This window comes from Lucilia cuprina, chromosome 5 (assembly GCF_022045245.1).
Source record: "Lucilia cuprina isolate Lc7/37 chromosome 5, ASM2204524v1, whole genome shotgun sequence".
Lineage (NCBI taxonomy): Eukaryota > Metazoa > Arthropoda > Insecta > Diptera > Calliphoridae > Lucilia > Lucilia cuprina.
This window is the reverse complement of record NC_060953.1, coordinates 1,468,715-1,493,897: the sequence shown is the minus strand read 5'-3', so window position 1 is coordinate 1,493,897 and position 25,183 is coordinate 1,468,715. Positions and strand designations below refer to the sequence as shown.

The following is a 25,183-nucleotide window of genomic DNA, read 5'->3' as shown; positions in this document are numbered from 1 at the left end:
TTGTGTGGCATTAGAAGTCCATAAAATGTTGCTTAAAGTTTTTTTTCTTTTCGTAACTTGGGTGGTGGCTTCTTAGTATCAATTGATCCATAAAATTTGAGGATAAAGTTGTAAATGAAGTAAACATTTTTTCTTAAATATGTAGGAAATTAAAAAAGAAAATACTTTAAATGAAGAATTTTTTTAAGGCTGAGTTGTAATTTAAAGATTTAGAGCACATAGTAGGGTGATCGTAGTGTTTACTAAACCAACCTGCAAGTGATCGCTAAATACGAAATAACTTCTTTATTCAATAAAATATATGACGTTTGAAAGTGGTTTGTAATAAAACACACTTTTGTGCTCACTTTTTATAGATATTAAATAATTAATTTAATAATTTTATTAATAATAATTTAGAAATATTACTTATACGTTTGTGGTTTTATTGTGAATGCGCAATTCTTCTTGTTATGTAAAGTTTCTTATTATAAAAATGTCTTTTTACGTTTTTAAAATGTGTTTAAAAGAAAATACTATTAACTCTATGAAATTAAAGAAATATATATTTTAAATTATCGGAATTTTATCCTAAAATTTTCTTGTTCCTTTTTAATATGTTTTATATTCTTTTAGCTTTTCTGTCTGTTTAATTCTTTATTTGAGTTTTAAATTTCTTTGCCAAACTTAAGCCACAACTATTTAGAATTATTTTTTATTATTTAGTTTTCTTAAGCACAAAATTTATTTTATATTTTAAAATTTGTTCTGGCATTTGCAAAAGTTTCTTTGTGGAAATTGCACGTTGTTGTTGAAGAAAATTAACATTCGTTTGTTATTAAGGATGAATGATTCTTTGAGAAATAAATGTCTTAAAGAAAATGTATAAGAAATGACGAAAGAAAAATAAATTGCAAATCTTGCGAAAGAATAAAATTTAAATATTTAAGATTGTTTATTCCCATACATACTTTAGAAATAAATATAATTAAAAAGCTGGAAAAATGAGTTTTTTAAATTTTTTTTTTGAAGAAAAATTTTGTTAAAATTTCGAATTAAATCAAAATTTAATATTTAAATGAAAATTTTTAATTTTTGAAAAATATTTTCAAAATTTACTATTTAAGGATATTTTAATGATATGAAATGGTTACTCAGTTTTTCCCCATTTGAGTTTATTAAACTTTAACTATGCCTCATTTGTTTACTTTTTTCTTTTTGTCGGTATTTAAACATTAATTTCTCAGAAAAGGTTAATAAAGTTTAACAATTTGTCACTGTTTATTTACTTGTAACTCTTGACTTTTTTTCCAACAAAAAAAATTAATTTAATACAATAACCAAGTCTGCACGCAAACTTTTTGTTCTTAAACAAAAGTCATAATTTAATAGAATAAAAACAAAATATAAATATTTTTATAAAAAAATTTTTGACACTTGTAGCAATTCATAAAATATAAGTTTTAACAATTGGCAGACAAAATAGTTCCAAACAACAACAATTGTATAAAAAATATACATATTGCTTCCTTTTGGTATCAGCCAATTATAAAAACATTAGAAAAACGCGAAAAACACATAAAAATTGCAAAACAAAAAAAACCAAACAGGAAAACAATTCATAAATATTATGTTATAAATTTTCATTAGCAATGGAAAAAGATCCTTTGTAAACACTAACAAGGTTAAGGGGAAAGAAGCTAAGAGTGCTAAATGAACTCATACTCTTGACCTTGGTGTTAATATTTTATATGCAAAAATTTTGTAAGAAATATGTGGGCAACAAAAAACTGCTTAGATTGACAATATTCAAATCAATTTCTTTGTAGTTTTTGGTTTTTTTTTAATTATTTTCCCCTTTTTGAAGAAAAAAAAAAATAGAAATCAAGTTAAGAAAACCTTGAATATTTATGTTGAACACGTTTTGAAAATCTAATAAACCAGTAAACATTTTCCTTAAATATTTAAAGTTTTTATTTCTTTAAATTATTTTTGTAGAAAATTTTACTAAAATTTTTAATAAAATTTGCGCAAAATAAAATATTAATAAAATTTTTAGGAAATTTTCACAAAACTTAAGAAAATTATTTTTTATAAAATTTTAGGAAAAAAATCCAATATTTAAAATTTTTTTTCCAAAAACAAAATTTTCACAAAATTTTTATAAAACTTTTTCCAAAAACACATTTTTATAAAATTTTCACAAAATTATTTTTTTTTATAAAATTTTCAAAAAATTTCATTCTAAGAATTTTTTACGTAATTTGCTTTATAATAGAATTTTTCACAAATTTCTTTTTTAAAGAAAATATTCACCAGATTTTCCTTTTATAGTATATTTTCACAGAACTCCTTTTTTTATAAAATTTCACAAAAATTTCCTTTTTATAATAAATTTTCAAAAACAACTTTCGATAAACAATTTTTACAAACTTAACTTTTTATTGCAAAATTTTTCAAAATTTTCTATTTGTAAGAAATTTTCAAAAAAATTTCCTTTTTATAAAATGTTCTAAAAACTTCTAAAATTTTAAAAATTTATTTTTTTAAAATTTCCATTTTATAGGAATTTCAAAAAAAAAATTGTGAATTTTCACAAAATTCCCTTTTTAAAGAAAATTTTTACCAAATTTATTCATTAAAAAAATTTTTCTTTAAAATTCTTTTTAATATCCTCCAAATTAGGTTTTATGAATTTTTTTCAAATTTTGTTTTTTAAAGAAAATTTCTTCATTATGCAAAATAATTTAAAAATGTATTTTCTAAAGAAAATGTTTGCTGGGATATTTCTCTATTACCACCATTCATATTTGCAAGTTGTATACACTTGTCTTAGCATTACCTTGACTTTGAACGGATTGTTACACATTCTCCCCTTTTCAACTTGTAACATTTCTTGTTTGAATATGTCTTCATAATCTTTTTTATTTATTTGAATTGATTTTTTTTCTTCCAACATTAGATACAGACATCCTTTTTTACTTCTGTTTGTTTGCTGCTGCTTAATAAATGCAATCTTTGTTTAAATTACTTCCGCTTGGTAAATAAGTTTCAAATAAAGCATGAAAAAAGGACCCTCCATATTAAATGTCCTTGAATAAGAGTTAAGCAAAGATATCCTTGCACTTGGACTGTAAGTAAAAGACAACATGCGAGTGAGTATCATGCACTTATCATGTTCTTAGCAATCTTTTGCTATTGTAGTTGTTTTTTTTTATTTAAACTAAATGCCAAGGGCGTGTTATCCAGGAATTGTATAAATGGATAGATTGCATAAAACGAGAAAAAGTTTTAAACATTTTAATTTAATTTACAAGTTGCAAACACACTTGGAAGATACAAATGAAATAAAGTTTATAAAAAAAAGAGGGAGAGTCCGTTAGTTTTTATAAGTATTGGAAAAAATATAAACAAATTGACAAGGACACTTTTAAAAGAGTAATTTTATTTATATAAAATACTTTGGTTTGTTGAAACAAGAAATGGAAAAAATGAGTTAATTAAGTAATAGATAATGAAAGAAAGAAAAAATCGTTTCTGTACTGGTTTGTTATGCTGTTAAAGAAATTCTCATAAATCATATGAACAAAATCTGCTGTCAAAATTGTCACTATGTGAATAATAACAAAAATGCCATAAATACTTGTATTTATTTAGCAGTAATCAATGGGGAAAGTGTCCAAAACTTTGCCAGTCTCAAGGGAACAATTCAATAAAACCTTATAAATAAATATAAAAGAAAACAAAAAGGACTTTATAGGTATTAAGCTGCAAAAATAACTACTTTTCCTCACACTTACTTAGACATATCCTTACACTTGCTTTTGTATTCTTTACTTAAACTTATATGAATTGTAAATTTTCTTGTCGGTATTATGGACTTCATGAATTATGTGCTAAAATTTCTTTATTTTGCTTTAATAAAGAGAATGCAAGGCAAAAGATTTATTTATAATTTTGACCCCTGACCAAAAAAGAGTAGTAGAGAGAAATCTAATTATGCCATATTAATCGCAAAAAAAGACAGACTCTCTCCTTTGGTACAAAAAACCAATTGCATAATTGTACAACATCTTCTAAACAGGTTCAAATCCTTGTTAAAATGTATATAAATATATCTGGTTTTTACCACATAAAACACTAGGAATTTTCTTTATCAATGCATTACAAATATTGTGTTGCTTTTTGTACAAAAAAAAAAAAATACATATAAAAATGAAATTGTATACAAAGGACATTTCTTAAGGAATTTCTTATTTTTTTGTTTGGTTTTCGTTTGCTTCAAAATGAAACATTTGACCATAAATCTTTTCTGGCACATTTAATATACCCTTACCCATGCTGTTGTTGTGTTTTATTTCAGCAAAAAGGAGTTTATGGCATTTCTAAAAGAGTCTTTGCTGAAAAGGAATCCTAGTAAATCCATTGTCCGAATAAGAATGTTTTATACTAAAAACAATAGCAATTATATGCAATTTATTCTGTTTAAAGATTGTAGTTTTTTAAATATTTATTTGTTTTTCTTTTTCTTTCTTTTAGTTTTATTTAGTCTTGTATTTTTAGTGCCAACAATACAATTAAACATTTTTAAAGAAGATATAAAAATATTTGCCAATTTATAACAATTGCAGAATACATACCTTTTGTCCAAGTTTTATTGCAAAAAAATAGCACAATCAAGACATGCGGAGCTAAATATGTGGAATAATTTTGAGGGAGTTTTTATATTAGAAAATACAAGGATATTTAATAATGGAAATTTTAAATGTTTTATAGTTTAGTCTATGGCCAATCTAAACTACAGCTTCATACATCGTCTAGTCTATAGTCCTATCTATTCTCTAGTCTAGAATATAATCTAGTATTAAGTCCTAATTATAGTTTATCTTAAAGTCCAGAATATAATCAAGTCGATAGTCAAAAATATATCATAGTATATTCTTGTAGAGATTGTGATCTTTTCTACAGTCTATTGCATAATCCAGTCCATATTATAATATATAGTCTTAAGTGTACTCTACTACATAGCTTAGTATTGAACCGATTTTATAATCGATCCCTTCTATAGTTCAGAATTGTGTTTAGCTTTTATCTTAGTCTATGGCCAAAGTATATTCCAATCTATCGAGAATTCTGGCCTATTCTATAGTATAAGGTATGGTCCACACTTTAGTATAATATATAGTCCTAAGTGTAGTTCAGTCTAAAGCTTCTAATTATGTCTGGCGTATAATCCCGTCTATTGTTTAGAATAGGACATATTATATAATCTAGACTATAGAGTATTAGTCCATTTTATAGCCTGATCTATAGTCCAGACTATAGTTTAGTCTATGGCTAAACTATATTCCAGAATATCGAGATTATTGTATGTAGATTATGACCTATTCTATACTCTAGAGTATGGTTCAGATTATGTTCTATTCTATAGCTTAGAATTGAATCTTGAGTATAATCACCTCTATAGTTCAGAATAGGGTATAATATATATTCCAGACTATAGATTATTACTCTAGATTATAGCCTTGTATATAGTCCAGACTATAAACTAGTTTATAGACCTATAAACTTGACTATATAGTGCAAGTTCTAGTCTATAGTGTAAGCTTTTGTTTAGTGAAAAGTCCATATTATATACTAATATATAGTCAATAGTATAGTCTATTGTCCCGGCTAGTTTTCAGTAGAAACTGAAGTCTATTGTGCAGTACAAACTGTAATTTAGTCTGTATACTAAAATGTACTCGATTCTACAGTTCAGACTGTAATTTTTTTCCTAAGTATGCAGCTGATATTTGATTATATCTCTGAAAAAATTAATTTTATTTCACTATTACATAGTCACGCGTATAAGTAAAAACTTTCAGAATCATAAATTAATAATTTAAATTTGTATTTGCAATAAAAATTTTCCAATAAATTCTAAATAAAAAAATTAATAAAAAAGCTAAAGAGAATAGCACTTTGTATAGCTTCAGCAAATAAATAAACCCTTATAATAAAATTTAATCACGACATGTTTCACCATTGACACAAGACATTCAATGGCAGTCGTTATATTTTATTGGACATGATTTTATTCGTACTTCTACAAATATAAAAAAGTATTTCAAACAAAAAATACAAAATACAATCAATTGATTTTATAACAATTTAGCTAATAAAATTTATAATCTAATGAGAATTGTATCAAAAAGAAAAAAGTAATGAAAATTATTTCATTTAAACAAAGTCATTTCTGTTAGCTCCCTTAACCAAATCAAATACAATGTTGTCTTGTTTAATTTCAATAATAAATAATAAAAGGAAGTTTAATTTCCAGCAAAAACTCTCCTCAAGTACTTAAAAAGCTCAATGAACCATTTAACCATTAAAATCAATCAAAGAATTTATGACATAACATTGTTTCTTCTAAAGAAAAACTCAAAAAAAAGGAATTTAGTACTAAAACCCAAAACTGAAATTAAAAGACTAAGAAGATTTTTATGAAATCATAAAGTATTTAATAATAAAAAAACAAACGAATGAACAATTGGAATAACATAACTTATGGTTTTTAAACATTAAATGGCAGTCTTATGAAGAATTTCCAGAGAGGGTCAAAATTTTTAAGCTTTTTTCATTGTTACATGTTTTTCGAAGAGATAAAAATAAAAACTACCATTTTACAAACTTTATGACAAGTTTGTCTCCAAAGCACTGTTTTATTAGTATAAGTTTGTTGTAGAAAGTTTTTAATATTTGAAATGTAGAACATTATTTTTCTATTGAATTTAATTCAGTTTTTTATGATGTTAATTAAAATTCATTTAGCCAACATTGTTTGGGGGGAATATAAAAGGAAAAATTTTAATTTTCAGATTTGCTAAAAAGAGCTTTTGTTTTAGTGTGTTTAATATAGGTTAAATTAGGAGATTACCATTAAGAGCTTATTGAAAGCTTAAGCGTAATGAAAGTTTAGTTTTATTAAATGCTTTTTGTTATTGAAAGACTTTAAAGCTTTTTAATTTCAAAACTCTGCAAAAAGAACTTTAAAAGCAAGAAAGCTTAATTTCTTTAAGCTTTAAAGGAGGTTACAATTAAAAGCTTACTGAAAGCTTAAGACTAAATTAATCTCAGGATTATTAATGCTTAATATTATTACTGTGACTGTGCTAATAAAAATGTTGCATGTTTCGAATTAATTTAATTCAGCTTGAAAGCTTTTAAACTTCAAAGCGCTGTAAAAGAGATACAAAAAGCTAGAAAGCTTAATTTCATTAAGCTTTAAAATTTAAAAACTATGTAAAAATAACATTAAAAGCTAGAAAGCTTAATTTTTTAATCATTGAATGGAGGTTACAATTAAAAGCTTAGAGAAAACTTAAAGATTAATAAAAGCTTAAACGTATCAAATGATTAATGTTATTAAAGTACAACAGTCTTTAAAAAGAACATATTAAAGCTCAAAAACTTAAGTTTTTTAAGCTTTAAAGCTCTCTAATAAGCCCTTTAAAAAATTATGCCAGCCAAGTGCATGAATTTCCAGTTTACTAGTCTTACTCATGAAAAGTCTTGTCAAATTCAAACATATGACAAGAACGCTAACAACAGTAACAACAACACTTACACAACGTTTTGATAAAATGATTGATTACCTTTCAAAATAAATAAATGAAATTTATGCATAATGGTTTAAATTAAAAAAAAAACAATCTCCGCATACTACATTGTAAATTTAATCAAAACTCTAGCCAACCAAACAGCTCTTTGTCCGTATTTTTTTTACTTTTTGCAATCAAATTAACTCTTTGCGAAAAAAACCAGCTACATTCTCTAGAATCATCGTTTAAATACATTTAATCTTCAAACGTCAACGTTTCATTTAACAATTTTTTTTAAAAAAATGCAACAAAAAAAACAAGAATGACTGCCAACCATTAAAATTATTAAAATATTTTTCCCTTTATAATTTTTTGTATTTAAAATTATTTCTGCACATCATCATTTAAATCACGCATTTTGCAAAAAAGAAAAATGTTTTTCACTGCTGCTGTTAAGCCATATTGGGCGTGTCTACATGAAATGCAAATTTTTCTTTTTAGTTTCCGTTTTTTTTTTCTTTTTTTAGTCGAGTTGTTGAGTTTTATAAAGTAAAGTAAATTTACTATATCATTTCATATTTGTAGCAGTATGACAATTTTTTTATTCATACAATTTCGTTTAACAAAATGTTGATGTATCATTTGATATTCATTTTTTTCGCGCCATTTGAATACTCACTCAATTGTCTAGAGATGATGATGTTGTCAGTTGTTTTTTTTATATGAAATGCGATATTTAAAAATATGTATATATGTATATGCGATTTGGCTATAAGGGTGTTGTGGATCTTTGGAAAAATAAATAAATGAACTTACTTGACTGTTGGTAGATAGTTAAAGTTACTGATTGTTTGGATTCTTTAAATAAATTACTTAGTTTATTTTTTTAGTAGCCGTGTGTTAAATGGGAAGTATAGACAAGTAATAATTTGAAGACAAACAGTGTTGTTAGTGTTATCTTACAATGTTTGTCAGAAACATGTTCAGAAAATGTCTAACATACATGTCAACTTACAATTTTTGTCTTGAAACATTGTCAGAAATGTGTTAGATCACTTACACATTCAACATACACGATTGTTAGATCTTACATGTTTGTCAGAAAATGTCTAACAACCGTGTCAACATACAATTTTTGTCTTGCAACATTGTCAGAAATTCACTTTCTGACAATATTTCAAAACAAAATCTTACACAAGATTACTAGACATTTTCTGTCAGCGTTGTAAGATCTGACAGATGTGTATCAAAGTATTATCTGCTCAAAAATTTGTTAAAAAAAAATATTTTTTTTTTAAGTTTTAAACTTACTTGCAAATGATTGCAGCTCTATTTTTTCCCAGTGTAATTATTACTCAAATTTAGCGCTTCAATAAAATTTTATATTTATAACCATTTACAAATGTTTATTTTTATAATCTAATAATTTACCTTCTTTATTATTTAAACAATCAAAAACAAAAAACAAAAAAAAAACACACACATATTGTTTTCGATTAAAAAGATATTTTTTTCATGTTTTTCAAATTTAACGCAATTTAATTGTTTGTCTACGAAACCATAATTATTTCCATTAAACATGCAAAGTTTAATAAACTCAAAGAGGGCTGACTGCTGGAACTGTACCACAAAGTTATAACAAAAATACAATTAAAATATTCTTTTGTTTGAAAACGATAAGCATCCCTAAAATTATTGAAAAAATTTGTTTCATAAAAACTAATGACAATTGAAAATGACACTGACACTTAGAAGAGAAGAACCATGTTCGACTGCACTTGGCCCTTTGGATGCAACACGCCACGCAATGCTGAAAAGCCACTGATGTCACACACATGCGGGTGTATTTAAACACAGGGAATCCACTTCATTTTTATTATGGTTTAACAAAGTTATGAACTTTAATATAAATAAACACCTCCTAACAACCCTGAAAAGGAAGAAATATTGTTGTTGTTTTTTTTAACAAAAATTTTACTTGTTTTTTTATAAATAAATATTCTCGACAATAATGATGTTATTGTTGATTATGATAAAAAATATCCCTGTACAAGTTCAACTACGTGTAAGTTTTTCTTTTTCAACAACCAAGTGTTTTTAGCTTTAAAACATATGTCATCCCTCAAAATGACCCTCTTTGTTTAAGTTTTTTTTTTATTTTTCAATAACCATAGTTTTAATTTAATAATATTTTGAGTCTATATTTAGTTAATCATATATAAATATAAATAATACCTGTATCTGTAACAAAAGCAATAGAAAACAAAAATCCACCCTCTCACTTGTTTTCGAAAATCCTCTTTACTCGTCCTATTATTATGGGGCTTAACAACATATGTGATGGTTTTTTCTTGTATTTTTACCAACAACCAAACGATTTAGAACAATAGTAACTATATAGAAAGTAATTTTTCATAATTACATCAAAATATTTATGTTGCTAACTTTTGTACTTTTAAAATGTTTATAACCCCCCCTAGTGTGTGTTAACAAAATTTACAATCTTTTAAATTTTTGCTAAACAAAAAAAGTTTCAATTTCTAATTTACCTCCTGTCCATTGCAATTTTCTGCTGTTGTAAACAATTTTAAAATAAATTGTTGCTTTTTTTTGCTTGAAGAAATTTAATTTTGCTTTTAGCATCATTTGCTCATATGTACATAAGTATTTATTTGAAAGTTAGTTTTATATGCTTGGGTATCTAGTTTTGAACTTATTTTATGATATATTAAATTTTAATGTATTTTGACATTGAAGTCATGGTCATGATATGTTGCTTTCTGGTGCATGTAAGTAAGATATTAAAATGGACAATGTAACTAGAATTTAAGGTTATATTTCTATTAAACTACTACTAAACTATTTTCTGACTTATAATCTTGGCTACAGAATAGCAATTAGCATTGACGATAGTTTGATCTATAGTCCTGACTATAGTTTAGCAGATAACCTTCTCTATTAATTGTAATCTGAACTATATTCTTGATAAATCTGCATAAAATCTGACCTTTAGTCCGGGGTACAGCTAAGTATATAGTCTTGCCTAAAGTTTATTCTAAACGATGTCTGTACTAAAGTCTATCTTATAATATATCCATTGTAATCTACTCTAGTTAGACTATAACCTAGTATTCAGTTAGTTTGTAGTCTAGCCTATAGTCCTGCATGTAATGTATCCTTTACTCTAACCCAAAGACTATAGAGTCTTTTATAGTACCAATTTTAGCCTGGGCTGTAGTCTAGTCTACAATTGGACTATAGTCTTGTCTTGCCTGTTTACAATTTATTCTGTACTATATTCTAGACCAAAGTCTGACCTATAGTCTTGTCTAGTTCCAATTTTATTCTAGACTATAGTCTAGTCTACAGTTATACTATAGTAGAATCTATAGTTATACTATGGGTGAGTCTATAAAGTCTTGTCTATAGTTTAGCCTATAAGTAGTTGTAACGATAGTTTGGAATGTAGTACATTCTTAAGTGTTGTATATAGTCTTGCTTTTGAGTTATGTAAATACCTAATAGTTGGACCAATATCTATCAGAATCTAATTGTGGAGAAACTCATTAATATGTTTATGATCGGAAGGACCAATTTTGGTGGTTTGATTCTCTGGATATATCAATGACTCAGTATCCAGCAGAAACGGAGTTTCTTATTAATATATAATCCGAAAGAGTCGAAATTATTTTTGTTTTAATTATGACATCAAATGGAATTTCTTATTTCATTCTGTTATTTACTTAGAATTTCCATTATTATTTCAATATAATTTCCATATAATTTAATTAAAACAAATGCATATGTATTTGTCTAAAATCTAATTTTTAATAGAGTTTATTACAAAAAAGAGACAATTATAAATGTCAGACTCCTTGATTGTTCTGAAAATTAATTATAAATTTATGAATTAATTTAATGACAATTAAATTAAACAAATAGAAACTTGTGTCAAAGACAAGTAACAGATATCGTGTAGCAGAAATATGCAAAATAAAATATTTACAACTCACACACATGTCTCATATTCATATGTACTTCTTACAAGCAACCCAGCAAACAAGAAAGTTGTAACTATACTTAAGAAAGTTTAGGCAATAAGTTGTTGCTTGAGTCTTAAGGTCTTAGGAAGCTTTTATTTTTGTAACAATTCTACTGTCTTTGAAAGTTCACCATAGGTCAAAAACTTTTATTATAATGTTTGCTGGGCTACAGTTTTATTCACTAATATTAACTGCTTTTAAACTGATTGTTTTATAACCGTGTATGATGATGTGTAGCGATGCTTATATTAATTTCGACAGATATACGACTCCTATACTTTCATTTAGCATTTTATATAAGCGGCTGTTGAAGTAATAAAACACAAGGATAGACTATGATAGTAAAATGGAAAAAGAAAAGTTTATGAACATGTTCATAAGTACTTCTCATACTTAGGCATGTGGAGTGATAGAATATGTCATTTACAAAATCATCAATATTTCAATTTAAATTTACACGCATAAAATTTTATATTATACCGATGATGTCTTTGTTATCTATGAAACAGAAATGTAAAATAATAAATTTGTAAAGTTGGATATTTCAAAATGTAATTCATAAATTAAAAGCTATTTATGTATTAAACAAATTTTTGTAAGATATCTGAAATAGCAAATATTTTAACCGATTTAGATATTTAAAGCTTAAAAGCTTTGTAAATAAAGCTTTCGAACTTAGTTTGGAAACTTTATTGAGGTTCTTTAGTTTTGTTTGAGTTTGGTTTTTGTTCAAAAGCTTTTACGTATTTTAATTTTTTTTATCTTATTTTAAAAGCTTATCAAGCTTTTAAGAAAGTTTATTTATGCTTTTAAGTGTCATTATTATAATCTCCTGAATATACAATTTATAATTTAATCAATTTTTGTTTTAAAGCTTAAAATTTTTATTAAGCTTTCAACTACTTTTTTTTTTTGTAAAATTTCTACTACAAAAAAAGACTTTGTTACTCTAAAACTCTGATTAAAACCTTTATATGTAGAATATGACTATAAATTGAAATACAATTCAAACGCACTGAAAAACATTTTTTGCATGCATAGAAACAATTTACATACATACATACATATGTATATTAAATGATTACATATGTATGTATGTTTTCATGTAAAATATATCCTTATATATGTTTTAATTGCGCAATTTTAGTATATTTTGTACATACTTTAGCAAATAACCATGATTAGTTCTGCACGAATAATTTAAATTGTGAACCCCATAAACTAAACAACACGTATGTCTAATGTTTTACAATCCACCTAAAAGTCTAGTCCCCCATAACTAACTCTAACAAATATTTTATACCTTTTATTTTCTTAGATTCTCCCTAAAACTGTATTGAATAACAGTAGTTTTTACGACTTAACAAAATGTCAACTACTGCGACAACAATAACACTTGCAAAGATAAAATATTTATTTGTTTTTCATGTACATAGTTGTAACAGACAGTTTTCTGCCACCTAATGTTGCAAGTAATAATTTTAGTTAATGTTGCCAACAGATGACAGCCAATATATTGAGAGTGTCTAATAAGTCATGTTAGATAGATTTTTTTAATTGTTAGTTTAACAATTTTCATAAATTGGTTGAGGTAACAACCTATTTCCTTTAAATAGAATTCCATTTTTTTATAAAGATAAACTTTCTACTTTTATAAAAAGCATCAACTTTCAAATTTTATCAGGAGTCTTTTTAATCTGAATTTTTTTTTATAAAAAATCAGTAATCTCTATAGACAATGTCGTTTATTCATCAGTAAGGCATTTATATAAAAAATTTAACCTGAATGTCCAGAAGCTTTTTCTATAAAAATATAGATTTTATAGAGATTTTATAGAGATCTTAATTTTTATAAAAAGCATCAACTTTCAAATTTTATCAGAAAGCTCTTTTATAGAAACATTTTCAAGAAAATTTAATCCGAAAGCTTTTTCATAGAAATATTTTCGTCAGAAAACTTTTTTTATAGAGAGCTTTTTTACAGGAAAGTTTTCATCAAAAAGTTTCTTCAAAACGGAAATTTTCATCGCAAAGCTTTTAATATATAAAAATATTGATCAGAAAGCTTTTTACATTTAATCATAAAGCTTTTCTATAGAAAACATTTTCATCAGAAAACTGGTTTTGGAAAAAAAATTTCTTTTTTTTTTCAGAATCATTTTGATCAGGGATTTTTTTCTATAATAAAATTGAAAACTACTTCCATAGAAACTTTTCAATAAGATAACTTTTTATAAGACAAATCATAAGAAAGCTTTTTCAGAGACAAACAAATTCATCAAATTATCAGGAAGCTTTTAAATTAAATCGTTCTCATTGCGTTTTTTCCAAAAAAAAAACAAGAAGTATTGTTAAACTACAATTTAAAAGGAAATTACTTTTTCCCTTACACATTATCTCAAACAATTTACCAAGTTTTCTATTACTATTTATGTTTTCTAAATATTTGTTTAACATTATTTCCTTTACTTTGTATTCCCCGAGTATTTCATTTTTTAATTTCCATTACTAATTGCCTGTAAAAGTCATTGTCATATGTGTTTAGTTTATAACTACAAAAAAAGACATATTATTCTTACCCCCAATAAAAAGGAGGAGGAGGATTCACTCTAGAATAAAAAGCCCGTTTTCCTTTAGTTCTTTAACAATTGAAATGATTTCCACCTGATGCTTTTATGCGGGTTTCATATAATAATTTATTATCCTTGCATGTGTGTTAACTTTACGTCTATTTGTTTTAGCTATAGACCTAATAATGTATATAATCATAGTCATATTTTTAGATTGCAACCATACTTGAGTCATTAGGAGTTTTTTATAGAAAAAACCCCATAATTTTTCACTTTTCATAATTTAAAAAAGGCAGCACTTTTTCATAATAGTTGAAAACTATTATCGAGTTTTTTATAAAAAGTAAAATGTACTGCTTGAATAGGTTTATTTGTTTTAGTAATTGGTTTGATTAGGGTAAATATGACTAACATTAGAATTAAAGTAAGTACACGACATAATTATTAAAGAAATAATAAAGTGAAAAGTACAGTCTTCCACTTCATAAATCAACCACAATCGCCTTAAATTTTTGCATTTCTTGAACATTTCCTTTAATTTTGTAATTCAATTAAAGTTTCAATACGGACATCAAATGTCAACAGATCTGATTTGATATTTATATGCAAACATCCACCTAAAAGGACTCTGACATTTAAAAAACATTTTGTGCTAATTTTTTTTAATGAAATGTTTATATTAAAAAATATAAACAAACATTTAAATTTATTCTAAAGATTGATGTTTGTTTAACACATTTTGATATCATGTATAATTTTTTATTCCATTAAAAAAGTGAACAAGTAATACGTCAATTAACTGTCAAATATTTAACAAAAGCTGGTATATGGCGCCACTTTACATTGCTTTAAAATATAAATAAACATCTTTAAAAATAAATACCACTACTCTTGTAATGCTTTAAAAAACAACTTATAATACATACAAAAAAAGTATCTCAACACCACAACCAGAGAAGAGAGAAAACGTGTCTTAGTTTCCGCACAAGTTGCTGTCAATCTAGGAACAACCAACGCTGAAATCTCTACATTAAAATCATACATGAGGACACACGTATGTACGTCCGCCGGAGTACTACTTGTTACAGGCATTAAAAATGCATTTTTCATAGATTTACTTTTCAACAACAAAACATTGTTAATTTTAAGGAAATTTTAAATTCAATAAGTATTTAAGGATTAAATTGAATTTTAAATCGAAAAAAAATAATCTAACAAAAGGGACCAAAACTCAACAGCAGGCATGTAATTTGAGACGAATGTTCACAATTGTTGTTGTTTTTTAAGTAACAATATTTTTTTATACAAAAATTCAAACTTTTAAGTATAATTGAAATGATATTTTTCTTTTTAAACATTACTTTTCAAAAATTTCTGAAGCTTATGATATCTATACCCTACAATATAATCACTAGGATTATCCAACAACATGCGAATTTGCACATTGAACTAGAACAGAACTAGAACTGAACTAGAACTGAACTAGAACTGAACTAGAACTGAACTAGAACTGAACTAGAACTGAACTAGAACTGAACTAGAACTGAACTAGAACTGAACTAGAACTGAACTAGAAGTGAACTAGAACTGAACTAGAACTGAAATAGAACTGAACTAGAACTGAACTAGAACTTAACTAGAACTGAACTGGAATCGAAATTGAACTGAACTAGAACTAAACTAAGACTAAAATTGAACTAGAACTGGACTAAAACTGAAATCAACTGGAAGGGAAAAAGAATCAAATATTATTTTAAAACATTTTAACATAATTCTGATGTAATTCAAGTTTTATAATTTTAAACAGGTTTTAGTAAAGAGTACTTTACAGACATTGTTGCCGAAATAAAAAATGCAATTTTTCTTAAATGATTTAATTTAAAATTGTTATTAATGCCTGTCAATACAGATAAATATCAAAGTTAACGCGGCATTTTCTGCAAAAAAATTTTCTGAAAAAAATATGAGAATTTTTTTTTAAACATAATTTGGATAACGAATTGAAGTAACTGACATATATAATGATATTTGAAATCCTCACTGGTTTTTAATCATCTATAGCGAAAGTCATTAAATTACTTCTAATGATTTCCTTTAAAATTTTTTAAAAAAGATTATATAAAAAATTCTTAAAAAAATCATTTAGTTTTCATGCTTATTAAATAATTCATTAATAGATTTTTTTCATTCTCTATTACAGTCAATAATATAACGGAAATTGTGGTAAGTCTTTTTATTTATTTAATCATAGTTTTTCTATTTTTTAATTAACACAAAACACATTAAAGGAAAACTAACCAAGTTGTTCATTTAACTCAAAGGGTCTTTTCAACATTTAATATACAATAGACAAAAGAAAAAAAATTTAAGTATTATTAGCAACCTAAGTGGCTTTTCTGCTTTAAACAAAAAGAAAATCATCATTTATCATTACAACTTAAACTATTAATAGTTTTATTTTTATTTTATTTATTTCTACTAATGTAGTGGTTTTTCTATAACCATAACATTTTCAATTAATTTCTTTATATTCAATTCAATTTTTATATTTCAACTGTCAAAGCATTAAATAACATCATTATTCATTAGCAAAGAAAATTAAATAAATTATTTTGTTACAAAGAAAATTCATTATTAGGCAAGTACTCGTACTTGAAGGAGAGAAAAGGTGGTAATCACGAAAATCACAGCATAACACTTAATGGGTTAGAGCCTTATTTTTAGGGGTTAGTTTTTTCGTGGGCTAAAGATCTAGTAGAGTTTAAGAGATCTAGCATACAAACACATGTTATAAATAAATTTTATTATTATTTCATATGTAACATGTAAAGAAAGGGTTTTTTGTTTTAACAAAGTAATCAATTTATTTGATTACAAAACCAAAACAAAACCTATAATTAAATATAAAAATAATGATTATATTGACAGCTCTAATATTGACTTGTACTTGAAGCAGAACTTAAACTTGCCACACTATCACTCAACCCATAATAATTGTAATTAATTATTGTTTATTAGTTTTTTTCGAAAACCTATAAAAATTCTAACACCTGTTTCTTAACCAAATTTCATTTTAATGAATTTTCAAGGTCTTGCCTTAGTTTAGAAATTTTGTTTATAAGAATTTTTGCTTTTTTAATATTATTTACACATTTCTGTAGCTAATGTTTAATTTATGACTTGTCAAGATTATTAAAAAAAAAATAATAAATATTTTAAAGAAAAACAAATTAACGCAAATGTTTATACAAATAGTACACACTAGTTATGCTCACGGTGTTACACTGAAAGAAATATATTAAATTTGTTTCTTTTAAATATTTTCTATAAACACGTTTTCGAAGAGTTATAGTTCAGTTCTAGTTCGATTCTAGTTCAGTTCTAGTTCAATTCTAGTTCAGTTCTAGTTCAGTTCTACTTCTGCTCTAGTTCAGTTCTAGTTCAGTTCTAGTTCAGTTCTAGTTCAGTTCTAGTTCAGTTCTAGTTCAGTTCTAGTTCAGTTCTAGTTCAGTTCTAGTTCAGTTCTAGTTCAGTTTTAATTCATTTCTAGTTCAGTTCTAGTTTAGTTCTACTTCAGTTCTAGTTCAATTCTAGTTCAGATCTAGTTCAGTTCTAGTTCAGTTCCAGTTCAGATCTAGTTCAGTTTTAGTTCAGTTCTAGTTTAGTTCTAGTTTAGTTCTAGTTCAGTTTTAATTCATTTCTAGTTCAGTTCTAGTTTAGTTCTACTTCAGTTCTAGTTCAATTCTAGTTCAGTTCTAGTTCAGTTCTAGTTCAGTTCCAGTTCAGATCTAGTTCAGTTCTAGTTGAGTTGTAGTTCAGTTCTAGTTCAATTCTAGTTCATTTCTAGTTCAGTTGTGTTTAGTTTGCCTCTCACCAAAATCAAATTCTAGTTTTTCTCAAGAATTCTAAAGTGATATGGTAACATTTCTTTCAGTGTTCTTGTGTATTTTTACAGCAGACATTGAGGCATCAGTTTCCTAATTAAGTTTTGCATTTGAATGAATTTTATTTCATTTTTTTACATTATAACGAGTATTTTTATCTATTTCCATTTGCTTGTTTTGTTTTACGAAAGACCCACCTTAAGTAAGAATTTTATGTTCAGTTTCCCCTTTTCCCCCTCTCTACGCCTTTTACGTTCGAATATAAAACATGCAAACTATATTTATTTAATGCATGTAATCGTATGTTTAGACTATAAAATTCTCTTTTTATTTTAAGTCCTTAAAATAAAATTAAAATAAAATAAATTTACGTAAGAAAAGAAGTAGAAAAAAATATGTGAATTTTATGTCTTAAACAGAGTCATAAAACTAAAGTGATATAAATTGAAGAGTGAAATGAATATGTGTGATAACAAGACACTCCTTATTTTAATTTTTATTTTATATTTTTTTATTGTTTTATGACGAAAAAAAATATATATATACATATAGACCGTTAAGCTTATGTAGGAGAATATGAATAAATAAATTAAATAGGACAAGTGTGACTAATGCTTTGAGCAGCATGAACATATAATTGTTTATTCTAGCGCCAACAGGTCTGTAACGTATTTTTTGAAAATTTAAATTTATTGAAGTCATAAAAATGTAAACCATAGAATTTTGATTAAAATCTAATTATGAAATTTGTTTTTTAACAAATTTACTTTATTTTCTGAAGTGTACAATATAATCAGCTCAAAAGACTATATTCTCATTTTTTGGTTATCCTCTTATCTCTTTACCTTGGTTAAACTTTTGCCAAAATCCTTTTTTATCAGCTCATATTTCATAATATTGACTCCATGTCTTTGTTACAAAAATTTGTCTAAAATTATCACAAACGGAAGGATATAGATAATAATAAAAAGGGTTAAATGTAAAAAACTTTAAACTACCATTTTACCTCCTTTAAGCTACAGGAAATATGTGTTAAAACGTAATAGAAATAAAAATACATCAGGAAAAAGGAAGTTGTGCTTTAGACTGTTTTGTTGAATTTTCTATTGAACTTTTGAACACAACCTCAGACACATAAAAGTTAAAACAACATTTAGTTAAGTGTGTTTTTAGTTTACTTTATTTAGAGACAAATTCAACTGTTTTATAATTAGTTGTTAAACATAACTGTTACCAACTCAGTTTCTACAATCATTTTGTGTCACAAGTCATTCCTCGATTTTAGAGAGTCATAAAAAAACTTTTCTTATTTAAAATTTTTGCAATACAAACTAAAATAAATGAAGGCTGTTTTTAATTTACTGCAAACATTACATTGAAGCAGTTAAGGGCATTTTTTACAAAACTTTATTTAAGGAAATATTTCTTGAATTTGAATTTCACAAAATAAATCAATTAAATTACAATTTAGAATTTGTTAATCAATCCTTATCCTAAGTTATATTTTGCAAACGTGTCAAACTTTGTTATATAATGCTTCACACCCGTATGAAAGTTTCTACCCATCACTGTTTAATATTGAAGTCTTGCTGAAAGTTTATGTTGATTTTTCAAACAACATTTTCTTGATGATTTTTGTTATATATTTACATGATGAGCCAGGAAAATGAGCTCGAATGGATGTAGGACTTTTTGTGGAGCAAAACTACTGCCTGCAACTTTAAATGTATTCATCATGCTGAAAATAATGATGAACAGTTTCAGTTTATTTTATGTGTTAACCACATACATACGTTGAGTGAAGATCAAATATTAAAAAGAAAATAATTTATTCTTTGTACCCTACAGTACAACCACAAAACTTAAAGAAACGTTTCTCCTTTTAAGGACATTTTTGTAACAAAAACCTTTTTCAAAATAAATTCTATTTAATTTTATTTTACAAGAATTTTAAAGACGAAAAGAAAAGTAATGAAAAGTTATGGATTCTAAAGAAAATGTTTTCTATAAAAATTTCACGATAGACATTTTCCTAAATTTAATATTTTTAATACAAAAATTCTCAAGTGAAAGATTTTAAATCAAGAGGAGCTTTTCTATATATAAGTTGATAACCAAATTTTTCTATAGAAAAGATATCCAGAGGTACACCTTCTACAGAATAGTTTTCAACCGAAATCAAATGTTTTTTTATAGAAAAATTCTCAACAGAAGTTTTATATAGACAAATTTCTGAAAATAAAGTTTTATAATTCTCAATAGAAAGTTTTTCTATAAAAAATTCTCCGCAGAAATTTTTTCTATGCAAACATTGTTAAAGGAAAATTTTTCTATAATAAAATGTTTGAAAAAAGCTTTCGCAACAGACAACATTATGTTTTTAAATTGAAAAAATTCTCTACAGAAAGTTTTTTTATAGAAGCATTTTAAACAAAAACTTGTTCTTTACAAAGTTTATATAAAAATTTTATAAAAACTCTTTAACAGAAACATTTTTACGGACAATTTTATTAGGGAAATCTTCAACTGACTTGAAGAAGTGTAATTAAGTTTCGGTTAAGTCCTTTTATCAACATTTGGGTATTTGTACCTTAGGACCTTGCATGTCTGTGCATGCAAAAGATTCCTGTCACTTGTTTTCATATATATTATGCAAAACTTTACTGTTGTTTATTTAAAACAAGAAATATCTTCAATCGTTATATTTTGTTTTTTTTTTTTGGAGTTCATTTATGTTGATTATACTTTTTGGGTTTCTTAAATGAATAACTTAACCCCAGGTCATAACATTAACCCATTTGGGGCAGCAATGATTTCTTATTAATATGAAATGCTTGTTATGATAAAATAATGGAAGGTGTTACCAGTTATGGGTTAAACTAATTCCTAATTCTAAAAAAAAAAATAAGCAAAACGTATCAACATTTAATAAAACCAAACATGTCAGGACAAGTCTTATGAATATTATAAGAAAATGTAAATTTCTCTACTCATATCAGTTGAATAAATATTTTCTTACTTGCATGACTAAATCCTTACAAGGTAACAGACATGATGACACCAACTAAAATGAAATGTATAAAAGTTACAATTTAGATTTTTCCCAAAAATCCTACTATATTACCCCCCTTTAAAGTTCCTGTCGTTTCTAGTCTTGTGGGCGAGCATATTTATTGGCATAATTTTATGTTTTCAAAATGCTTTTAATATGCAAAACATTAAACATTTCAACTAAACAACAAACTTTCACAACTCTAATAATGTCATTGTATTGTGTGTTGGTTTAGGAAAAGCCCTTTTTCCTCATAATTTCCTTTACTTGGCCATCATTATTGCGAGTGTTTCGTTGCGCAGCTTAACAACGTTTGCAGAATTTATGTTACGAGCCATAGAGATTAGCAGCAAAGGGAAATGGCAGGACCTAGGTCTTGTTCTAGTTAAACCATAAAATTGGTTTATGTTTTGTGTGCGCGAGTGAAAATTTTTGAAAATTAGATTTTCCATTAGACAATCAACGTGCAAATATACATACATAGATGAGGGTGTCTCTTCTTGAAGGCTTTTTCTAATAAACAAAAAACGCGAAAAAAAAGAGTCAAATCATAAAATTTTATGATTGTTTTGTAGTTTGTTTTAGATTGTTGGGATTTAAAAGTGCAAATAAATTTATGATTTTGTTTTGGTTTTAAAGAAAATTTTAATGATACCATTTTCTAATTAAGTAGATTGCCACTTAATTTTGTTTATGCAGGGGCTATAAATTGGTGAATGGAAAAAGGGGGTTTAAAAGGAAGTTTTATTTGAAAGCTATAAAATACGGCTTAAAATATTAAAAAGAAATGTTTAACGATAGTAAATGAATCTTTGGTTTAACAAGATTTTCCGCTAATAAAGTTTATTCAAAAAAACTTTAAGAGTTATAGCTAACTGCTATAATTTGGCATATCTTTAAGTTTATTTAAAAAAATGTTTTCCAAATTCCTTTAAAATATGTTTGATACCCCCCATGGACAAATTGAGTAATTTTTGTAATATGTATGTATTTATTGCTGTATCATGTCAAACAAACCAAAACTAACTAGAAGTAAAAGAAAGAATTTTCCCAAGACATGTGTGACACACCCAGAAAGCTAGATACCCCTTTTTTATAACAATTACCAACTCAAACACAACCCGTATAAAAAATTCTTCCATGGTACAGTAGAAAAAACCTCAAAGTCATGAGCTCCCTAAGGAAGATTTGTCTACATGGTAAACGATTTGAAAACAAACAAAATAAACATAACCTAAAGGTAAAAGTAAAATAACCATGAAAATCACCTTTTGAGTGTCTAAGACAAAGCTGTTATGTTCTGATAATCCATCAAATCTTTAGGAAATACTTGTGTATCGTTAAATGATATGAACAGTAAACGATTATGATTATGAGTTACTGATAATTTTGATAAAAGCCCATCAATAAAAGCAATAAAATGTCTACAAATCAAACCAAAATTGGTACCTTATTATTTTGTAAGAAGAAAAGGGGACTGACGGTTCTTTATTTCTGGGGAGGGATGTTTATGACATATGCGAAAAAAAAAATTTGAAAAAGGGTTTTGTAAAGAAGAAATCTTAAGAAAAGGGGTTATTGAAATGCGAAGAAAACTTTAACAAGAAGTCACGTATATCACGTATATTTTTGGTTAAAAATTTAATGGTTAAGCACGCAAGTGTAACTTTTAGAAGAAGCAATTAACCTTTAAGCAGTAAATGGGGCCATAAAGGGGACGTAAAAACTTAAAGAAACAAGATTCTCAACTATATCTATCGACATAGTTTATATATAAACTTATGTAATTTTGAATGAGAGCTTTCAGGCTCATGAGAGAGCTCTTTGTATATCTCTGTTTTAAATGTTAGCTCTCCTTAATTTGCCTTTTAAAGGTTAATTTTTATAACTTAGTGCTGAAAAATTATTTATTTTTTAATAGCTGGTTTTAACACTAGGGGCGTTACCATTATTAAACATAAACAAAAAATCTATTCTAAATATTCTTGACAGCTAATGACACTAAAAAAGAGAGCTTTCTTTTCTTCTCCCTAACAACAGCTGACAGTTGCCGTTTTTCAAAAAACAAACTGTTCACTTAAAGATTTTCTATAGCGAACGTTTACCCGCTGTGTTCTTATTACTAAATGGTAGATATTTAGCCTCTAAAGAAGTAAAATTCTATTAAACAGCACCACAGTCTCATTTAAATTTCTTTTTTTTTCAATTTTTCACTCACACGGTTTTATTGTGTGTGCGCGCAAGATTAACTGTCATTGATGATCTATTAGTTTTCAATCAAAGTGATATGACGTCTTAAAATAATTATATTCAAAAAAAAAAAACCAAACATTTTTGTTGGCAAGACCAGAACCAGCGACCCCCTAACGAGATTTAGGTTCGTTTGCATAAGATTTCAAAAAGATCTACATAAATAATTTCTCTCTGCTTGTATTCTTCCATCATCATTATAATTATGAATTGATTTTTGCGATTTGTCATGCTTGTAAAGATCAGTTTTCCTATGTAAATGAAAAGCAAGAGAGAGAAAGCAAAATGTTTATTAATTGTTTTTGTATTTAAATCGATTTGTTGATCTTTTGTTACAAATATTAAATAATAATGATATTTTTTCTTTGGTTGAGTTTGGAAAACCAATCCAAAAAATTGTTTGAATATTTAATGAGTATCTTTTGATCTTATTAAATCTTTAAAGGTAATCTATCATTTTAAATCGAAAAAGATATGTTGTTTTTTATCAATTTGTTGATAGTTCATCAAAATTGTTTAAATGTCAAAATAATAATTTATGAAATTGTTTAGCAGTGGGGATTATTTGGCAGCCAATACAATGGGTAATTTAATTTACATAAAATTTTCCGTTACAATAATTAGATATTCAAACGTTTTGGTTTTAAATTTTTTTACAAAACATAAAGGATCTTAATGAAAGTTCAAAACATAAAAACTGGCTGTAGACTGAATCTAAGCTAGACTATAGTCTACATTATAGACTAGACTAGATTATAGACTAGACTATAGACTAGACTATAGACTAGACTATAGGCTAGACTAGACTATAGGCTAGACTATAGAATAGACTATGGTCTATAAACTAGACTAGACTATAAACTAGACTATAGATAACACTATAGAATAGACTATAGACTAGACTGTAGACTAGACTATAGACTAGACTGTAGACTAGACTATAGACTAGACTGTATACTAGACTATAGACTAGACTACATGCTAGTACACAGATTAGACTATACACTCGATTAGACTATACTATTTCCTTAGTTTAATAACACTTTTTCAGCATTTTATATTTATTTTAGTTTAATTTCTTAGATAGTTCTCTTCTCTGCAATTTTTCCTAAAGACATACACCTAGGTTTTGCCACTTATACGTAGAAATTTTGTCTTGTCCTCTTTTATTGTTTAAAAACCTCCCTAGAGTTTAATTTGCACCACTCAGCAATCATACAAAACCTAAGAAAATTTTTGTTGTCGTAGTAAGAAATATATAAATAGAAACAAAATTGCAATTGGCAATTTAAAGCAATTGCCACAATAATCATTACAATTTCATTTGACATCCGGTCGATACAATAGTCAACAACATTCCACAGTCATTGAGTGACAAACGTCAAAATTACCTCATTATAGACGGGATGACAGGACAACAGAAAATTTAGTATGTTAGACTAAACTACACAAGACCAGTTAAGATTTTAATCAATGCATAGACAACATAAACATGTTAAGAAAAGAAAAAGCAATTGAATTTTATATGATTTTCTATTATTTTTAGTGTTATTTCCGCGCCCAATTGTTGTCGTTTCCTGTTCAGGGCATAAGTTTTATAGGACGGCAAAAAAAATCATTTATTTTTTGGAGCAAAGATGTAATGAAAACTACAAGTCTAACGAAAAAGGCGTGTTTTTTCTTTTAATGAAAAATCTTAAGCTAAAATTTGTTAAGACGTACTAATCCTGCAAAGATTTACTAGGAAACTACTATTCCTTGTTGTTGAACAGGAAATTCAATAAAATTTTATTATTATGTTGGCTTTCCTTCATTTAGTAAC

The 25,183-nt window shown here is 26.1% G+C and overlaps 1 non-coding gene across 1 annotated transcript in view; it reads left to right on the top strand.

Moving 5' to 3' along the window:
• The window catches only part of LOC111675231, a 266,694-nt gene that overhangs the window by 101,739 nt on the left and 139,772 nt on the right, over window positions 1-25,183 (top strand). The window contains exon 4 of the transcript XR_006940948.1: window positions 16,376-16,398. This is a non-coding gene — a transcript (uncharacterized LOC111675231). The remainder of the gene's footprint in view (window positions 1-16,375; window positions 16,399-25,183) is intronic.